We start from the raw sequence: 18,412 nt of genomic DNA, 5'->3' as shown, positions 1-18,412 counted from the left end.
CATAAAATCTTAAATTTAAAGAAAATGTGTAGAGTTTAGAAACTCACTGAGCAATTAACAGCGACAAAGAAGTCGACGATGAAGGCGAAAGACGAAGACGGTGAAAAACCCTAGCTGACGAAAAAATACCGCGGGAAATTTCTAGCGAGGAGCGAATGGAGGGAGATAACCCTAGCCTTCTCTTTCTTCACCAAAAAAAGCAACGAGAAAAAAATGAGATCAATATTGTTAGAGACGACTAGGGTTTCCAACGATTTCTGCTCGTTTTGAGCGGAAATGGTTGACAGAATTTTTGCTGATGTGTGAGGGAGTAAACTAGCCCATTTCCTTGCGAACCAAAGCTAAAAAAAGAAACGTAAAAACTCCTTTGGCCCGTGTGGAGGGGGGCTGTCAGTGGGGGAATTGTATTTCTTTGACCCAAAACAACGAACCAAACAGCCCCTAACCCTATTTTAGCAGTAATTTTTTATTAAAAAAAAGAGTATAGACTGTTGGAAATTAGAGAGGAGATGAGGAGATAATATTTTTCTATATTATTCATCAACTAAAAGTGCCTTTATATAGGCTTACAAAACAACTTAATCACCATAAAAATCTAAACTAATTAGCAACAACTCCACTAACAAAATAACAACCTAATAACAAATTTTGAATCAGTTATTCAACATTCCCCCTTGATTCAAAATTTCTTGTCATTCCTCTTGAATCTTCATAGAGCACTTCTCTCCACTTTGTGATGCACTTCTCATCTCAATCTTGTTGATGCACATAATCACCAACATTCTCTTAAAGGAGCACATCTCTCCACAAATATTTGTCCAATCTCTCCATGGTGCACATCTCACCATGATTCCTAGAGTAGAATTTCTTCTACAACTGCTTGTGCCATGTTTGCTTGTTCTTAGAATGTTGCCCCATTGTTTGTGATGATGAGGTCGTCGGCAGGGCTCTGCTTCATCTTGTCCATGTCCTTAGGGCCAAGCGGAGTGCGTAGGATACGAGATTCGGCGACGCCAGCGGCGATGTTGGATTTCTGGGCGTCGAGGCCACGAAGCCTCATCTTCTGATCTTGCTCCTTCATAAAATCTGCGCATCCGAGAAATAAGGCTCTGATACCATGTTGGAAATTAGAGAGGAGATAATATTTTTCTATATTATTCATCAACTAAAAGTGCCTTTATATAGGCTTACAAAACAACTTAATCACCATAAAAATCTAAACTAATTAGCAACAACTCCACTAACAAAATAACAACCTAATAACAACTCGTATCCTACGCGACTCCGCTTGTCCCTAAGGACATGGACAAGATGAAGGCAGAGCCCTGCGCGACGACCTCATCATCACAAACGATGGGCCAACATCTAAAGAACAAGCAAACATGGCATCAAGCAGTTGTCGAATGAAAATTCATACTCTGAGGAATGCATGGTGAGATGTGGCACCATGGAGAAAAAAGATGACAAATATTTGTGGAGAGAAGTGCTCCTTTAAGAGAATTTGGTGATTATTGCATTGCAACAGAGATTGAGAATGAAAGTAGCATCAAAAAGTGGAGAGAAGTGCTCTATGAAAGATTCAGAGGAATGACAAGAAATTTTGAATCAAGGGTGGAAATGTTGAATACTGGATTCAAAATTCTTGTCATTCTCATTGAATCATTCATAGAGCACTTCCTCCCACTTTGTGATGCACTTCTCATCTGCAATCTGTGATTGCACATATCACCAAACATTCTCTAAAGGAGCAGCATCTCGCCACAAAATATTTGTCCAATCTCTCCAGTGGTGCACATGCTCACCAGCATGATTCGCTAGAGTAGAATTCTTGCCTAGCAACTGCTTGTTGCATGTTTGCTTTGTTCTTAGAATAGTTTGCCCCAATCGTTTGTGATGAGAGGTCGTCGGGCAGGGCTCTGCTTCATCTTTGTCCATGTAAAATCTAAACTATTACACAACTCCACTAACAAAATAACAACCTAATAACAAATTTTGAACTCAGTTATTCAACATTCGCCCCTTGATTCATAAATTTCTTTCTATCCTCTGTGAATCTTCATAGAGGCATCTTCTCTCACTTTGGTGAGCATCTTCTCATCTCCAATGCTGTTGATGCAGCATAATCACCAAACATTCTCTAAAGGAGCACATCTCTCCAACAAATATTTGTCCAATGCTCTCCATGGTGGCACATCTCAGCGCATGATTCTCTAAGTTAAATTTCTTCTAACAACTGCTTGTGCCCATGTTTGCTTGTTCTTAGAATGTTGCCCCATCGTTTGTGATGAATGAGTGTCCGGTCGGCAGGGAGCTCTGCTTCATCTTGTCCATGTTTTTTTTTTTTTTTTTTTTTTGAGCTAGTTATTGTCTCCAAAGACTATTTCTCATCTCATGAATGCTTGATTAATATTGTTTAATCCAATTAAACTGAGACAAACTTGAATAAACAAATCTAGACGATTTAAGTGATTTTCCTTACTCATTGCTAAAATTGTTTGTTTTTTTCAGAAAAAAAAAAGAATCCATTTTAGCAGTAAGTTTTTATTTAAATTATAAAAAAAGAGTATAGACAGTTTGTTCTTTTTAATTCTATGCTAATCTTTCCTAAATTCCTTTTGCTTGTTCCTTTTTCCTTCATCAAATCCGAGAAAGTAGAAACATCTGCAAGTGTAAAACAATTTCTTGGAAAGTGCTGTGCACAGCCCACAACCAAGACATGAAAATTGCACCGACATCTCGCACAAAATAATAGGAAATTTAATGACTATTCTTTATATCAAAAGAGCAAAGTTAAAAACGTAAGAACTCATAATAAATCAAGAAGGTAAAACCTTCATTTAGTAATAAATAAATTAAAAAAAATCTGCATGTTCAGCTCTAGCTACTAGCTAGCAATAAGTAAGAGATCAGCACTACTATATCATGCATAAATTAAAAATAATTGATATCATTTAAATGTTATATTTTTATTAACATATATATCACTCCTCCATTCATGATGAAGGGCGAAAGATTACATGCAATCTACTTTTCTCAAAGTTCTAATAACTATTGATAACATAGATGAGGGAAATTATCAACATTATAAGCATCACAGGATTATCCAAAAAATAACATAAAAATGGAACATTAATTTCATGATTTCATCCATTTTATACCTTAAACGAGCAAAATCATGAAATATTCTTTTCTGCAAAAACCCAAAAAAAACGTCTACTAAAGATAATTATATCTCACACTTCAACTTTCTTACATCCATCACCACAAGAAAAAGAAGAGGAAGAAGAAGTAAACAGCTGATCAAAAGAGGTAACTCTCCTCCCCTTATTCTCACCCTTAATCTGCACTTGCCTATCCTGTCTCTTATCTCAGCAGACCACCTGCCCCACGGCCTTTTCCTCACCCCCCGGTAACTCTTACCTCCGCTACTGCTACTTCCGTCGTTATCATTTGACCTCTTCTTCTTCTTCTCCTCTTCTTCTTCAAAATCCTTACTCTCGCCGCTTGCTTCTTGTGGGTTTTTGCCGTAGAGGACGTAGTAGCCAACAACTGCTGCTATGCCATCAAGAGGCGGTTGGGTTTCAAGAGGAGGAGAGGCGTGCAGCTCCATGGTTAACAGAAAACAAAAGCAGAAGGTTGGTATTTATTTGCGTAGGGCAGTTGGATGTGATGACCAGGGGGGTGAGGTTACCACCACTTTGCTGTGCATGAAATCTTAAGGAGAAAAAAAAAAGGCAAAACTTTCAAGTGAGGGTCCCTCATCATTTGTCTAAGCATGGTCAGGATTATTTGTAGGTTATCAGTGAAACTCCCTAATATTATTTAGGTCATCAATCTATGCGGAAATCAGATCAGATGAGAATGGAAAGAAGCGAATAATGAAATAAATGAGTACTGAAAAAGAATGCTCATTTCTATTCTTATATTTGTGTGCGATTAGGTAATAAAGACGAACGAAAATTCATCTTGATTCTGATATGAATAACTAATAAAAAATTTATGCATAGCATATGTAGTATGTAATTGTTTTTTCATTTTAGTAGGAATTAATGCTCATTTTCGTAGGAGAAGTTTCACGTTGTTAAAATAAAATTCTTTTAGGGGGGTTAGTCACCTAGAGCTTAAAATTGAAACTCGGATAATACGTGAGATAAATTTTTAAGGTGTTAGTCACATAGAACTAAAACTAGAACAAAATTTTACAGTGTTAGTAAAGTAGAACTCTGACAAAAGTAGAATTGAGATAATAGTATAAAATTATCCCACTTTTTTTATTTTTCTATACAAAAATAAGAGTTCTAGTCTCTCAAATTATTCCAAGTTTTAGCTTGGAACTACGTGGTAAAAAACTAGAACTCATATTTATTTTGTTATTTTTTATGTTTTATATTTCTTTTTTTTTTCTTTACTTCTTTCCTATTATGGTTATCACCATCATTATAATAATAATTGTCAATATCTTATAGTCTAACCAAAAGTTATTTAATAGCAAAAAACATTCTTGTAAGCAATTATCAATCAATAATAATAAGTTTAAAATACATATATAGTATTTATATCTTCAAAATGCATAAATATATATTTCATGATTATAAAAATTTATCCCACGTTATTTTATCAAAATATCTCGTTTCACAAAATTTTTCCTATTTATCCCACTAAAATATCCCACTAGCGAAAAATTATTCTACTTTAACAATTATCCTATTTTGCATGAAAATGTTCCAATTGACTAACACTAGTTTGTTCAGCAACATTTCAAAATGGGACCAAGCGTAATCAAGATCCGGTTTTTTTAATATACTTGTTTGCTAAATGAGTTATTAAGAGATATTTATGTGATGTGGTCCTCCTTGCTAGTTACATAAAAATATATTGATTTCGTCATTCTATAAACAGCGAAGTTTATTAAAATTCGGAAACCGAAATTTGAAACATTCACCTTTTTTATGAGGAGCCATGCATGAAATAGTGTCCTGTGTGGAATAGGGGCGAGATAGCCAAGTGTACTCTACGGAACTGGAGTTTGAAGGGGGTTTGCAGGCTTTTTGAGTGGGGATGAGAGGTTAAGTTCAGTTTGTTCATTTTGGTACACATGGATACTACATCAGCTGAGTTGACTGCAGACATCCCTCTCAGTTTTGATGAAGACCATCTTGAAATTTGTGAACATTAAAAAAATTAAAAAAATAACAAAATGAAAAAAAAAAAATTAAATTCAGTTCCTCCTTGATTAAGGATAAATTCTTCAGTTCCCCTTGATTGTTAAGCACTCATTAAGAACATTTGTTTATTCTAACTTTACAAAACCGTGAATTGAATATATATGTAAAAAGAAAATGTTGTCGCTGTCTTTATCCCCGAACATACATCACCTATACATCTTTATGTAAAAGACTATACAACATCACAAGAATGACAGTAAATGAAGAGTTCAGAGATAAGATACTGCTATAAATCCCTGTCAAATCCCCCGGATCTTATGCAAATCATGAAATGCTAAAAATTATTATTACTCTAGACTTAATTGTACTTAAATACCCTATATGTTTTCCTACTTCGTACTTATAGAACCTTAATTGTTTTTGGCAGCTCTTGTACACCCCCAAAGTTTTTAAAACTTACGTTTATATACCCTAGCTCTTTTAGCAGCACTTATATACCGTAAAAATTTTAAAATTTGCACTTAAATACCTTAGAATTTTTTAAGGTGATGCTTAAATACCCTAAATTTTTAAATTTGACACTTAAATACCTGAAAATTTTTAAAACTTGCATTTACCCTCAAGTTTGCCTAAATGAGGGTACTTAAGTTCAATTTTTTTTAAAATTCTAGGATATTTAATAGCCAACTTAAAAAAACTTCAAGGTGCTTAAATGTTGCCAAAATGGTGAGGTTATATAAGTGTAAATTTTAAAAATTTTAGGGTTTGCAAGCGATACCAAAAATAAGTGAGGGTATATAAGTGAAATTAGATGAAACTATTGGGTATTCAAGTGCAAATAAGCCAAAAATACTATTGAGGGCCTTTATACAAAATCACTCAGGAAGAGAGAGAGAGAGAGAGAGAGAGAGAGAGAGAGAGAGAGGGCCTTTATACAAAATCACTCAGGAAGAGAGAGAGAGGGGTGTGCAACGGTCGGTTCGGTGCGGTTTTTACCAAAATTTGATCAACCGAACCGAACCGTCTATAATTCAAAACCGAACCGAATTGTTGCAAGTCGGTTCGGTGCGGTTCGGTTCGGTTTGTTCGGTTCTAACTTCATCAAACTTCTTATCAAACAATAAACCGTGTTAAAGAAAAAAAGATATCAACAAAGTAGGAGATTATGAAGCATTAAACACTGATATAATGATATTGTTTTTAACCCATAATGATTCAGAAAATGCGTTTAGGGTTTGAGTCTTTGACTCTTTGGGGACGGGTCGGGTAGGGTTTGAGATCAGAATGGTTAGTATTGCACTACATTCGGTCGGTTCGGATCGGTTTGGATTGAAAAGTTTTCAAACCGACCCAAACTGTCCTACTCATAAAACCGATTTTTTCGGATCGGTTCGGTCTATTTTTTCGGTTTGGACCGAACCATGCTCAGCCCTAGAGAGAGATAACATGAGGCGTTTTTTTATCAAACTTAAATGAGTTAATTGCAGATAGACTCCATATAGTATTGTTGTTACTAAGTTATTATAGACAACTTGTCCTAGTCAAAGTCAACCATCTGTAACAACCCCCTACCTCTCTAAAAAATTTTCCCGCAAATGGACCCGTTAACTGAAATGTCTACCTCCTTTATCCTCAAAGAAATATAAAAGTATTATTTGACAAATAGGCCACCTGAGGGTAAAAAAAGGTCAAGAACTTATGGTTCAAAAGGTCTATTTGCAAAAATAAAATTACAGAGGTAATAACTTCAAATTAGTGATAGTACAGGGAGCCATCTGCAATATATAAACCAATTAATATTATTGTATTGGTTTACAGAAGCAGTACAATCAATAAAAATTATGCAAATAGTTCAATATATATAGTTGTAAACTAATTATTGAACTAATACAATCAGTGTATGTCAACAACCTCAAAATTATCCACTGTGAGTGTCCTGGATAGTCAGAAGGTTTTAATATGATTTCCACACTCTTCGATTCGATTCAGGATCGTTATTAAAAAAGGAAAAAGGAAAAAACCTCAACATTTACACTGCAAACATTCTTCATGTTCCAGAATGGGAGCGGGCTGTCTGTAGGCGCACGTTAGAGGGCAATCTGTTTTCTGCTAACATGCACCCCCGCTTAGTTTTCATTGGTGAGAAAGAAGAAAATAAGTGAGAGAAAAATTCCTAGTATTGGATTGAGATCTTCAAGCTCTTGTTCACAAGCTCATGAGGATCTTTTTGATACAAATTTGGGGGAAGATGATGAAGAATCTAGCTCAAATGCTATGGGTTTGACAGGTCCTAAAGGGGAGAAGAAGAAGAAGTTGATGGAGGATATTCTCAGATCCACTGATTTTTTGATTGAACCGCATCATCCTCCGACTACTCCTCTGATGGAAGGGGTTCAAGCTTGACATCTCAGTAATGGTGATGGCACCAATAGCTCCTCTAGGATCTCCTGGGCCGATGAGGTTGATTTGGAGGTGATTTCTTCTGTTTCTTTACTTCAGAATCTCACTTCTAAATCTACAAGTGTTCTTGGCTCAGATTCAATGATTTCAAAACTGATTTCAGACACAATTACTGTTCCATTGATTGATACGAGCAAAATTGTTGAGATTAGATCTAATGAGTTGGTAAATGAGAAAAATGATTCTCTTTCTAAAATTAGTAGTAAAGATCCTGTGAATTTCCACTTGAAAATAGGAGAGAATGATAAACCTGTAGGTAATGAGGAGAATGTAAGACAAACAGGTGCAGAACCTAGGAAATATTTTGTTAGTTTGTTCGTTGACAATAGAAAATCAGGCAATGGTTTATATCTAAGCTTCATGCCATCTTCCCAATCAAATATAACTTCTTTTACTTCTAATGAATGGAAGGAATGAGAAGATTTATGGAAAATTGCTTTAATAGGGCATGTCATTGGTTTGAATGTAAAATTCAAATCAATGGAATCCTATGTTAGCAAAATATGGGGCAAATTCTCTATTCCGAAGGTCTCATTAATCAAACATGGACTATTTCTTTTTGATTTTCAAACTGAGAAACAGATGAAGGGTGTACTTGAGGCAAGCCCCTGGTTTTTTGATTCTAGGACATTGATGGTAAAACCATGTAGTATTGATTGAGAATTGGATAAAATTCAGGACTTCTACTATCCTTTGTGTGTGCAATTCCCTAATATGAAGCTTAACCTATGGAGTTCAACAGGGATTAGTAAATTTGCTAGCCTTATTGGTAACCTTATTACAATAGATAAACTCACTACTACAAGGCAAATGCTAAGCTATGCTAGAGTTTTACTTGAAGTGAAATTTCCCCCAAAGGAGCCACTACCTGACCAACTTATTATCCAAGGACCTGATGGGAGGAGTTATGTCCAGCAAGTGACATATGAATTCAAACCAAGGTGGTGCACATCATGTAATAAAGTTGGGCATGAGATTGAACAATGTAAAAGAAATGGGAAAAAATTTGGGTTCCTGTTAATAGGCAAAATGCTCAAGCTCCTGTTGTGAATACAGAAGGAAAAAATATATAACACAATGCTGATATGAGGGATTCTAATTTGCGGGGATTGTATACTGGTGCACCTGCACATAATAATACTAGCTCTGGGCTGTACACAAATACAAATACAAAACATGCACAGGATGTTCCTAAACGTGCACAGATTCAGGTGACTGAAGCTTAGACTCCTCCTGGGCAAACAAATGAAGCTGAAGCTAGAGATTCACAGGGTTCTGAAGCTATGGCAGGGGTATTTCGTTTGGCTGCACAAAGAGGGAGACTTGTTCATGCTGGGGGTCGCTTCTCTGGTGAGTTTCAGTTCTCTCCCACTATTAATGCTACTAGCTTCACCAGTGTTTCTAGAGCCAACATTGCTAGAAGAGCCAAAATTAATGAGCATGGTAATTCAATTCATGCTTCTCAATTCTCAATCTTGGATCATCAGATACTTAATTTAGACCCCTACAATATTAATAGGGGTGGCATATATCAATAAATGCATCTGGCCATTTGGAATATTAGAGGAATTAATAAGTCCTCTAAGCACATGATTGTAAAGCAATTTATCCAGGATTACAAAATTTCCTTTCTATCTTTATTAGAAACTAAAGTATCAGAAGAGAAAATGAAGACTATAGCAAATAAAGTTGCAAAAAATTAGAAATGGATTTCTAATGTGCAGCATACTACCAATAAAGCCAGGATTTGGATTCTATGGGATAACAATTTTCTCTCTATTCAGAATATTAATTGTTCTGAGCAATACATGACATGCAAAGTGGAATCAAAGGATGGAATATTAGTATGTTCAATCTGTTAGACCCTAGAGGGGGGAGTGATTAGGGTCTTATACTAATCTAATCCGATTTTATCCAAATTAAAAATAATTAACAAGTTATCCTAGCAAGCATGAAATACAACAATATATGTGAGCTAGGATAAGTGATATACACAAGGGTAAACAAAATAAATAAGATAGTGGATGATATAAATAATGAGCAATGGACAATAACGACAAGAAATATAAACATAAGAGTAAGTGCGCCAAAGCAAACTCAAACAAACAAAATGATCACGGAGTTCGGACCTTCCGTCCTACGTCTCCGCTCGCCACTCCCGGGGAGAAATCCACTATCACAACCGGGTTTTCTACGCTTACCCGAACAACGTTTATATCATACAATATCGGTTTTCTAGCTAACCGAAAACTTTACAATCCACACTCTTGTAATCCTACTCTACACCCTCTCAAGTGTTGGACCTAGACGTGTCTCCCTCAAGTACTCGGATACAACCTCTTCCTAGGTTCGTCAACTAACGCCACTCCTCTTGGGATGATCCCCGACTTACACCACACACTTCTCTCGGTGTATAAGTGTATTACAAAGTAAATCTCACAATAAGCACAGTACAACAATAGTTGTTCTCTACAATGGATGAGAACTCAATTAAGCACAACTCAATGTTACAATCTCTCACAATCCTAATATACTATGTATGTAAATACTAAAAGCTCAATGTGGGTGTGTGTAACAAAGATATTAATCAAATCTTAAACTCAATATAAAACTAGCTTTAACAAAATGATAATCAAACAAATAGATATAAAGCTAGAAATAAAGTTTATAAAACTTCTCAATAGATCAAGAGGTAGAGGAAGGATAGTTGGATGCTCAAACACCAATGGTTGATCTCCTCAAGCTCTTGTGAAATTGATTTCACAAAACAAACTCTTAATTTGTTTAAAAGCTTTTTAAACAAAACTTAAACCAAACATAAACCCTTGTTAATACTTGTTTAGAACACTCTTATTATTAGAAGGAGAGCTGAAGGCAATGGGGTATTTATACCCACTCAAAACTTTAGCAAAACCCCCACAAAACTAACCAAAAAGCCCACAGAAAAACACAGCTGGAACTAGCCATTGGAGTGCAACGGTCAGATCGGCGGTCGACTAGGGAGAAAAACAGACGGTAGACCGAGCGGTCGACCGTGGCGGTCGATCGCGAAATTCTCTGGACTGCATACGGTCGACCGAGAGCCATCAAGAAACATACTGAGTCTCTGGACTCAGGACGGTCGACCATGACGGTCGACCGCAAACTGACATATGAAATTCCAGGTTTATAAACAGTTTTCTGATTTTAAAACCCTATTTAAAAATATCAAATAAATTCCAAAAAATATAAAACTTTGGAAAATGATTATAGACATGATAATACACATACTATAAAAATTGGTTTTTAGAAAGGACCTCCTAAGTAAAAAATATCATCATTTTGCAAAATAGTCCAAAACATGAAAATGTAAAACATGAGTTTTGATACTTTAGCTTAACCATATTTTGAAACATTACAAAATAATTTTGTGGACTTAATAAATTTTGAAACATTACAAAATAATTTTGTGGACTTAATAAAAGATGTATATGATTATTGTTAAGTCCAAAACCTGAGAATATAATATTTTCGATGTATATGATTATTGTTAAGTCCAAAACCTGAGAATATAATATTTTCACAAAATTACATATTCTATGTAATATATTCTAAAACATAATAGAATATGAAACAAATAAAAATGTAAATAAATTTGTTTGTTGTTTCATATCTATGTAGCTAAACCAAAACACAATAATAAATATGAAAAATATAATTTCATATTTTTAAACATGAAAACTATAAAATCATGTATGTAGATATATAACTATATATATACATAGAAACCAAAACTAAAATGTGTGTGTATATATGATTGAGCTTAAGGTACTAACACACATTATATAAAACCTAAACTAAATTACCCAAGCTCTTGATCTTCAATAGCTTGACTTGGTAATCTTGGTACACTTGCAGATGAAGCTTGAACTTGAATCTTTAACTTTGAATTGCGTAGGCTTCACTCCACAATTCCGCCAACCTCCATTGGATATGATCGTGAATGCGCAATTCCATCCATCCTCCAACATGTTATTTGTCTATAATAAATAAGAAAATACAAATACTAGACAAACAACATTAGTGGTAAATTGTTTGTTAAACATCATCAAAACAAGAAGGCTAACACAATCATAGCAATATATGCTCTTAATCAAATGGAAGGTAGGAAAATTCTTTGGGATGATCTAATAGCTCTTTAAATGAATGTGACAGGCCCCTGACTAGTAGGAGGTGACTTTAATGCTATCCTTAATGGAGAGGAGAAACTAGGAGGGGCTCAAGTATCAGATGCAGAGATTGAAGACTTCAAGAGTTTTATTGATTCAAGTCAACTAAAGCATATCAAGTCAACTGGGTGCTTCTTCATTTGGAGCAACAAGCAGGATGCTCTAACAAGAGTCTGGAGTAGGCTGGATATGCTAGTGAATGACGATTGGATTTTTCAATACACATCAAGTCAGGTGGAAATTTTGACACCATATTGTTCTGATCACTCCCCGGGACTATTAACATTAGGAGATGAGGAAAATTTTAAATGGCTTCTTAAAGGTAAGAAGCCATTTAAAATTTTTGCTATGTGGGCCAAGCATCCTGATTTCCTATCAGTAGTAAACTTAGTATGAGATCAACACATCCATGGATATAACATGTACACATTGCATACCAAGCTTAGAAAACTCAAACCTGTGCTTAAAGAACTAAATAAAAAGCACTTTATGAACATTAGTGAGCAAGTGTCTAGAGCTAAAACAGAGCTATATGAGGTGCAAACCCAGCTAAGTTCTGATTTGTTTAACCTAGGTTTGATAGCTAAGGAAAAGGATTGCATCAAGAAGTAGACAAGATTACTAGATTGTGAAAACTCTTTTTACAGGCAAAAAACTCTTTTTACAGGCAAAAAGCTAATATCAATTGGGGATTGCATGGAGACAAGAGCACTCAATACTTCCATTTTGTTATGAAAAATAAGAGACATCACAACAAAGTGATGTCTATACATTCTAAGTATGGTACCAGGATTACAGATACTCAAGGGATCATCAATGAATTCATCGAATACTACAAAAAACTGCTTGGTACCTCAAGTCCTACAATAGCTCCTGATCCAGAGGATATCTCACAAGGGCCAATTCTCTCTTATATTTAGCGCAATGAGCTTGGTAAACCTGATACCAGAGAAGAGAATAGATAAGCAGTCTTCAGAATGCCAGATGGTAAAGCCCTAGGTCCAGATGGATTTAGTGCCTCCTTCTTCAAAGCTACTTGGAATATCATCAAAGAAGACATGTTTATGATTGTTGAGGAGTTTTTTAGCTCAGGTAAACTACTTGGCACTTCCAACACAACAACTATCACCTTGGTTCCTAAAATTCTCAATCCAAACTTAGCTTCAGACTTCAGGCCAATAGCATTAATATACAAAATCATCACTAAGATTATTGCAAACAGGATTCAAAAAGTCATGGGATTCTTGATAAATGATGCACAAAGTGCCTTCGTCAAAGGGAGACTTATCTCAAGTAATTTCCTCTTAGCTCATGAACTCATTAAGCACTATAGGAGAAAGCATAATTCGCTTAGAGCTATCATAAATGTGAATCCGAGAAAGGCTTTTGACATTATAAATTGGGATTTCAAAAAATCTATGCTAGTGGGTATGTGCTTTCCTGAAATAATGATTGGCTGGATTTGGGAATGTATCACCGTTACAAAATTTTCATTATCCCTTAATGGTTCAATACATCGCTATTTTTCTGGTGCAAGGGGATTGAGACAGGGAGACCCACTCTCTCCATATCTTTTTGTGATAGGCATGAAATATTTGTCAAGGAGGCTAGGCTTTCTTAAAGATGACAAGATGTTCAAATTCCATCCGAAGTGCTCTAGACTAAAGATAACACATTTGATTTTTACCGATGACTTATTAATGTTTGGCAAAGTTGATATTAGCTTAATTACTAGATTGAACACTTGCTTGCAAGAGTTTTGCCAGGTATCAGGGCTGGAAGCTAATCCTAGTAAGCGTTCTATCTACTTGAGTGGAATCAAAGACAACTTAAAAGCCCAGATTTGCACATATTTGAGATTTTCGGAGGGAATACTGCCAATGAAATATTTGGGTTTGCCATTGATGACAAGGAAGCTAACACATATTGAATGTTCTTCTCTAAATAGCAAAATTGCTGATCAATTTCAAAGCTGGCAACAAAATAGGAAATTATCTTATGCGGGGAGAATTCAAATGATAAAATCTGTTATTTTGGGGATTCAAACCTTCTGTGTTAGCAACTATATCTTGCCAATTAAGGTTCTTGAAAATATTGACAGGCTTTGTTCATCCTTCCTATGGGGTCAGAAAATCCACTTAATTTCCTAGAATTCAGTCTGTCTGGGAAAGAAACAAGGAGGTCTAGGTCTATTTTCAGCTAAGACTTGGAACTATGCAGCAGCCGTAAAATTATTATGGATGATTCATTAGAAGAAGGATTTGCTCTGGATCAAATGGATACATGGTTACTATCTACGAAATTCAAATGTCTGGCAAGTTCAGCTAAGGGAGAGTGACTCATGGATGTGGAAACAACTTCTCAAAGTTAGAAATATAATGATATCTAAATTTGGCAGTGCTGATAATATGCAAAACACCTTTGATGGTTGCTGTGTCAATGGCAAAATCCAGTTATCCCTGGTATATAATGTTCTAACTCATCCTACTACATCAGTAACCTGGGTGGACACAACTTGGGGAGGTCTAGGTCTATTTTCAGCTAAGACTTGGAACTATGCAGCAGCCGTAAAATTATTATGGATGATTCATTAGAAGAAGGATTTGCTCTGGATCAAATGGATACATGGTTACTATCTACGAAATTCAAATGTCTGGCAAGTTCAGCTAAGGGAGAGTGACTCATGGATGTGGAAACAACTTCTCAAAGTTAGAAATATAATGATATCTAAATTTGGCAGTGCTGATAATATGCAAAACACCTTTGATGGTTGCTGTGTCAATGGCAAAATCCAATTATCCCTAGTATACAATGTTCGAACTCAGCCTACTACATCAGTAACCTGGGCGGGCGCGACTTGGGGGGATTGCACTATCCTAAGCATTCAATTATTCTTTGGTTAGTCAATCACTCCAGACTCCTCACTCAGGAAAGGCTGTGTCGTCTTAGATTACTAGACACTAATCAATGTGTCATGTGTTCTAGTCAATTGGAAAACCGCAAGCACTTATTTTTTGAATGTCAGTATTCGGCTGATGCTTGGAACAAGGTGATGGACAGGATGAGATTCACATAGATATCCTGTGATTGGAGCCAACTCATAAATGGGTACTCCTATAACCTAAAAGGGAGGAGATTCAAGAAGAAGTTGAAGAGAATGGCTCTCTCGGTTGTAATATACTCAATTTGGAAAGAGAGAAATGTCAGAATCTTCCAAGGGAGAGCTCGTGGAACTAATAAGCTTTTTCGTGCTATCAAATTCTCCATTTATTCTAAATTTTTGAACGAAAATTTATCTGTACATATGAAGGAAGTCTTAGAGAAAATGTAATTTTTGTTTCTAGTTTACCAGGTTAAGCTAAGCCTGATTTTGATGTACAGCACTATTTCACAATTGAAAAATGAATAAAGTTTAAATTCATTGACAAAAAAAAACACTCTTCATGTTCTATTCAGTCCAAGAAAATTTTCTATAAAGAAATAGGAATTTTCTCAAACTCTCTCCTAAACTTTGCTGGATTTGGCAAAAAAGCCCACAAACATTCTAAATTAGGAAAAACAATTTTGAACTTTCAAAATTATAGTTGGAAAGGCAATTGTGAACTATCAAAATTATAAGAAACTATCATGAAACAGTAGAAACTATCATAGAAGATGTCAATGTGGCGGATAAAAGATCAACACTTCAATTGTTAAAAGTATTTCACGATCGATAGCATTATGATGTCAATCGTTAGAGATTCCACCTAAGATTGCTCCTACGGCAATCGATCAAACCATGTAAATACAAGTTCGATGGAAAAGATAAATAAGAAATCACACCAAAAGACACAAGATTCATAAGGAAGTTCATCCAGATATGGGCTTAAGCTTTACAACCTTGATCTCTCCTGCAAAGCTTTACAACCTTGATCTCTCCTGCAAAGCTTTACAATCTTGATCTCTCCTGTAACTTTTCTCTCTCATAAGAAATCTCTCTCCATAAAGTGAAAAGTTGCATAATGCCCTGTTTGGATGGAGGGTAGAGAGGGGGAGGGGAAGAGAAATAAGGTTTTCACCTTGTTTGGGAGTTTTTTTTAAGGAGGGTAGAGAGGAGGAAGGAAGAGGAAAGGAGGGTAAAATTGTTTGGTTTTCTTTCCCCCCGATTTGGGCGGTAGAGGAGGGTAAAGGAGGGTAAAGGGGTGTAATGACATTCTTACCCCCATCAAAACAAATAAAAGGGCTGATGTGTTATTAGTATAAAGTCATTTTTGTAAATTTACATATATTTACTTCCTTTCACCTTCATTCACCTTACTCAACTCCCAAACAACATATTACAATTCTCTTCCCTTCCCTTCCCTTCCCTTCCCGTTGTTTACCTTTCCTTCTCTTCCCTTAGTAAACTCCCAAACACACCATAAAGGTAAAGCAAAACGCATAAAGAATTAGGCTTCGTTTTAATACCATTGTGTTTTTCTCGTTGTGTTTTTATAAAAAAACATCGTGGTGTTGTGTTTTTTCCATAAGTGTTTTTCAAAATACTTTGTTGAGTGTTTTTAGTTAACACTAGTTTGATCTATTACAATATTAATATTAAACATAGTATAATATATTATATATTAATTATAATAAAATATATTATAAATAAAATGTTATAATATGTAGTTTACATTATTACAATATTACAAGTATTAATGTAATATAATAAAATATTGTATAATGTATAATAATATTATATTATATTTTAATGAGTTATATTATATTATAATTAATATATACTATTTTTAAATAATTATATATTTAAATATTTTTGGTATATCAATTTTTAGTTTACATTATTACAATATTACAAGTATTAATGTAATATAATAAAATATTGTATAATGTATAATAATATTATATTATATTTTAATGAGTTATATTATATTATAATTAATATATACTATTACTATTTTTAAATAAATTATTATATTTAAATAATTTTTTGGTATATCAATTTTTTTGTTATATATTATATATTATTTTTAAAATAAAATTATTTTATTATTAATATAATGTATTATACTATTATTAATATTATTATAATATTATTAATAATGTTATATTATGTTATACTGTATATTATTAATAAATTAATATATAAATATTTTAATATTTATATTATAGGTTGTAGTTTCTATATGTGTAGAGTTTATAAATTTAATACTTTAATAATATATTTAATAATTTATGATATAAATTAGATATTTTCATGATTATGAAAATATTTTATTACATTAAAATTGTTAGCCAATAAATTTAATTAGTATAAAATTATTTTATTCTATAATATGTTATACTCTTGTATTATATGATAATATATAATATTTGTATAATTATATATTTAAATATTTTTGATATATCAATTTTTTTGTTATATATTATATATTATTTTTAAAATAAAATTATTTTATTATTAATATAATATTATACTATTATTAATATATTATAATATTATTAATAATGTTAATATTATGTTATTACTAGTATATTATTAATAAATTAATATATAAATATTTTAATATTATATAATATATTGTAGTTTCTAATATGTTAGAGTTTATAAATAATACTTTAATAATATATTAATAATTTATGATATAAATAGATATTTTATATTATGAAAATATTTTATTTACATTAAAATTTGTTAGCAATAAATTAATTTAGTATTAAAAATTATTTTACTTTATAATATGTTATACTCTTTATTATATGATATATTAATATTTTATATATTATATTACATTTAATATAAAATATATAATATAATATTATTATTATTTTATTATTAAATATGTTACTATTATACAATATTTATAATTATTTTAGTATTACAAATTATTTTAGTTTATAATATATTATATTTTTTGTCATATAAAAAGTTAATAATATTATAGAAATTATAATATTTTATAGTATATTATTATATTATATTATTATTATTATTTATCATCAATAACTTTTTTATTATTTTTTATTAGTTTATTTATATATTATTATTAATTATTATAATATACATTTTACCAACATATTAAATACTAGTATTTAATATGCTTTTATATTATTATATAAGATATTTTAGTTATTATATTTTTATATTATTTAATAAATATTACTGATATATTAGATTAACTATAATATAATATAGTATAGTATAGTATAGTGTTATGGTGTTTTCAATCGCCAAAGTACAACCCTTTACTAGGAAAGGACATGTGTATTTCTACATGCAATGCTCCAATCAAATTGGCGGTCAAGACTATCAAGGATCTCGACTTGACCAATCCGCCGAGTCGACATCCCCTTATGTCGACTCGGAGGGCGATACTTGTCGGTCCTCTTGTCGAAGACGACTCGCTACGAGCCCACTCGACTAGCTATTCAATATTTTGCAGGTCGACTCGAGAGGCGTTATTTCTCGGCCAAGCCAAAGGACGACTTCAACCTCGAGCTTTTCCCACTGACAATGTCTCATCATCGCATTTAGTGCTTGGCAGTCGCTATTATGCCTTTAACCCCGATAGTTTTCATGACTTATCGGACCATGCCGACACC

Source organism: Asparagus officinalis, chromosome 3, assembly GCF_001876935.1.
Source record: "Asparagus officinalis chromosome 3, Aspof.V1, whole genome shotgun sequence".
In the NCBI taxonomy this organism is placed as follows: Eukaryota; Viridiplantae; Streptophyta; class Magnoliopsida; order Asparagales; family Asparagaceae; genus Asparagus; species Asparagus officinalis.
The sequence above is the reverse complement of the archived record's forward strand: the minus strand, read 5'-3'. Positions refer to the sequence as shown.